General features: G+C 54.9%; 1 protein-coding gene across 1 annotated transcript in view; it reads left to right on the forward strand.

Annotated features, from left to right (window-relative positions):
* Positions 1–87: 87 nt before the first annotated feature.
* The window catches only part of COL4A2 (collagen type IV alpha 2 chain), a 291,109-nt gene continuing 287,043 nt past the window's right edge, over positions 88–4,153 (forward strand). Inside the window, exon 1 of the mRNA XM_019524110.1 lies at positions 88–187. The gene's annotated coding sequence lies outside the window, so the exon portion shown is untranslated. The remainder of the gene's footprint in view (positions 188–4,153) is intronic.

A 4,153-nucleotide genomic window follows, 5' to 3' on the forward strand; every position in this document is an offset into this window, starting at 1 on the left:
CGCCCAGCAGCCAGGAATGAGGGGGCGGGGGGCGCGGCCCCTCTGCACTCAGGGCTGCTGCTGCTTCCCTCCTCCTCCTCCTCCTGCGCCTCCTCCTCCTCTGCCTGGGGGCCCGGCTCCTGCCTCGCCCCGCACACAGCGCCCGGGCGCCTGGCGCGGGGCTCGGCTCGGCGGAGGCAGCGGGAGGGTGAGTGCGGGGCGCGGGCGCGGGGCGATGGCCCTGCAGGCAGCCGGGGCGCCGATCACCCTGCGGGGCCCGTGCCCGTGTGCCTTGCTTCCAGGCACGGGAAGCATGCGGGTCCTCGGGGCAGGGCTGTCAAAACTACCGCCCCTCGGCTGGATCCAGCCTCTGCGGCGGGCAGAGGAGCCGGGGATTTGGGAGGAGGGGGAGCGGCGCCCACCACCACACTCTGGGGCTCAGCGCCCCGCGGGGGACGCCTGCGTGAACCCTGGTGCCACTCGCCCCGCTGCCCAGTCCTCTAGCCGGACCCGGTCCACAAGGAGGGGGGGGATTGACACCCCTGGGCTATGAGATTCGGTACTGCTGCCACTGGCCACCAGTGTCTGAACTGAGGGATGTACATCTCATCTGCTAGCCTGGAGAGCAATCTTCCCGGAGCACACCCGGAAAGAAAGCCCGTTGGATTAGAGAGCCTGGTGAACAATCCTGTAGCAAGAATTGCCTGGCTCTCCCAGCCTTGTTTTGGCAGGCAGTCTTTCTGGTCCGCAAGTATGAATGAATCCCCCCGAATCAAATGGTTCGGTATCATACTATAAGGATGCAGAAATGGATGATCACTCCTCTGCTGGAAGGAGTGGTCTGGATGTCTTTCCAGTCCCAGCAGCATGCTTGGAAGTTTCCAAGCAAACCACATTGAATAGGGGCAGAAGTTACACACAAACTGGTTGACGTCATCAGAAATTGGTTTACACCTGTAACAGAACAGAAGTTCAGTGCACAGAAACTAGTTTCAAAATGGCTGAAACTGGTTTAAAGTGAACCTGGTAGGATGTAGTACCGGACATAACTCATTTGGCTCAAACCAGTTTATGAAACTTCTGTGCCAGACCCCTTCCTGGCTCAAGTTAAATCAGAGTCTCCAACATCCCAGCATGCTTTCCAACCCTGGGCTGGGCTGTGCTGTCTGATCCAGCAGAAAAGTGTTGGGGGGAGGGGGAAAACATAGGGACTACCCCCCCCCCGCCCCCAGGCAAAACCTGGCTAGGGTCTGGGGCCAGGGAGGGGGGTTAAAACCTCTTTTCCCCTTGTTAAACCCCACTCCCCTGAGTACAGAGCTGTCCTGCCCTGCTAAACTTACTGAAAGTTACTGCTGGCTGTGACTGTCAACTACAAATCCCAGGGGTGCCTAGAAGCAGGAAGAGGAAGTGATGACTGCAGAGTCCTGTTGTTGTAATTCTGGACTGCAAATCCCAGAGACCATGGGGGCAGCAGGGAGAGGAAGTGAACACACAGCTCATGCTGGGTACATGCCAGGGAGCCATGCTTTAGCACCCCCTGGTTTCTGGCATGAGTCATTGCAGGAATATGGCTGCAATTTCCTGAATCAAAAGTGAATGTGTGTCCAGTTGTTTCTCAGTTTAATCTCTGCAGTTTAAACTAACCTGCAAAGACTGAATCGATTCAGCCTCAGGCTTTTTGATTGTCTGTACATAGCCATTCTGTGCCACAGCAACTTGCTTTGTCAGAGCTTTGCATCTCCTGAGAAATGTTTTAAGGACCCCACAAAAGAGTCTTGGGGGCTGGGGATAACAGGGTATAACACAGGGGCAGGAAATAATTTTGGCTAGAGGGCCGCTTAATAAGTTTCGGCAAGCTGTTGAGGGCCCTGTCCCTTGACAGGTGCCCTGCCCTCTGGTCACCATCTTGGCAGGTGCCATCCCACCCCTAACCCTTGACCTTTGCCTCCAGAAATCCCTCCCCTTGCCCCCCAGAAGTGCTCCTTTTGGAGGGGAGGGTTGCCATCTTGGAAACAGAAAAAAACCCAAATCATATGCTAAAAGTCAAATACCTACTATAATACATTTTAATTTTATTACAAAAATATTTTTGTCATGATTTGAGTTTGCATACTGTGTATAGGGGTGGTTGCATAATAACTCAAAAATAAAGTCTTACTCTTGTATATAGTGTGTGGGGGGATGTAGGGTGGGGAGTGGGAGGTGTGGTTGGGGCTGGGTGTGTGCATATGGTGGGGTGTGAAGGATGTGTGGGGGGGTGTGGCTGCATGGGTAAGGGGGCAATAGGGTATTATGAGGTGTATATGTGGGGGCAGGATGTGGGTACATGGCATTTGTGGTGTGTGAGGAAGGGTGGGGGGTGTGGGGACCCCCCCACACTCTCCTCCCCATGGCGCACACCCCCTGCCACTGGCAGCAGGAGCAGGCGGTGAGCACTTGGGGCGCCTGTGGCCCACACAGGTGCTGCCACCCGGCAGCACACGGCTTCAGCCAGAGCTGCATGTGAGGGCAAGGAGCACAGCCTGGCTGGCCTGTCTCTATCGCGCAGAGCTCCAGACGGTGTATGAGCAGCTACCTCACTTGCATGTCACCCTGTTGTGCAGGTCCCGGGACTCCACCAGAAATGGAGGGGAGGCTCGTCTTCCCAGCAGAAACCTGGGACCTGCATGGCAGGGGGCAGCAAAGGCAGCCAGCTCCATCACATGGGCTTCCTCCGGTGGCGCTCAAGTACAGGAGCTGCACATGTACTGCACAGAGCCCTGCACGATAGAGATGGGCCAGCCAAGCTGTGCTCTTTGCCCCCATGTGTAGCACTGGCTGGAACTGTGCACCACCAGGCAGCAGTGCCTGCTCAGGCCACAAGAGCCCCAAGCGCCTGATGCCTGCTGCTGCTGCTGCTGCTGCCCCTGATGGCAGGGGCTGTGCATCATGGGGTGGAGTGTATGGGTGGTCCCCAAATGCCCCCACCCTCCCTCTCACCCACACGCTGCCCACCTGAGCTCCACATTTCCACCGCCTCTGTGGGCACGTGTTCCACACTGCCACAAGGCTGCAGCCCTATGCTTCATGTTTCCACCCAGCTGCAGCTCCTACCCCTGCCACTTCCCTACCTGGTGCTCGGACTGAGCAGGATGCCAGGGAAGCCAAGCAGGTCTGTCAGCAGCTGCAGCAGTGGGAGCAGCAGCCCCACCCAGAAGCTGCGAGCTGGCTGCCCATACCCTTTTGCACATGAGGGTGGGAGTGAGGTGAGCAGGCTGGGCAGGGTACAATTAACTGGTGGGTGCCCACAGGCAGGATCAAAGTGCCTGGTGGGACAAATCCAGCCTGCAGACCATATTTTGCCCGCCCCTGGTCTAACAGGCCTTCTTAGTTATCTGTCTTTCCTCTTCCTTCCAGACATCCTTTTTATAACCCAGTTGTAATGGAGTTCCTGCTGCTCTACAAACAAAAATTTGATCAGTAACAGTTCATTACATAATGTTCCCCTTTGAACTTCACTCAGCCTGACATGATCTATTCATTTAGAGGTCATGGCTCTCTTAACAACAGGTTTCTCTAATAGTTTTTCCAGCCTCTATATGGAGGCTGAAGCCTTCTCACGCTTTTATTATCTGGTGTTATGGGTTAACTGGTGTTATAAAGTACAAGCCCTGTGCATTCTACATGTTCCTGAACATTTAGATATGCACTCATGGTAATTCTGGGGTTATTGATTAATTAACTCATGTCTAATGCTGGGTCCCAGAGGTTCTGCTTTCAACACTTGGCACCCTTGTGGCACTTACAGGCATGTTCCACCCAGGCACAAAGACTTGGTATCGACTCATAAGATCAAAGGAAAGTAGGACTGGAAGGAACCCCACAAGGTCATCAAGTGGGGTCCCCCAGGGCTCAGACCTCAGGCCCGCACTGTTCAACATCTTCATCAGTGACTTGGACGAGGGGGTAAAAAGCACCCTGTTCAAATTTTCTGACAACACTAAGATGTGGGGGGATGTGAGCACGCTAGAAAGGGAGGAATAGGCTGCAATCAGACCTAGACAGGTTACAAGGATGGGCGAACAAGAATAGGATGGGATTCAACACCAACAAGTGCATGGTGCTGCACCTGGGGAGGAAGAACCAACACCAAAGCTACAGGCTGGGGAACTCCCTTCTCATCAGTACAGAGGCA

This window comes from Gavialis gangeticus, unplaced genomic scaffold, assembly GCF_001723915.1.
Source record: "Gavialis gangeticus isolate Ggan-Ray unplaced genomic scaffold, GavGan_comp1, whole genome shotgun sequence".
Classification (NCBI taxonomy): domain Eukaryota; kingdom Metazoa; phylum Chordata; order Crocodylia; family Gavialidae; genus Gavialis; species Gavialis gangeticus.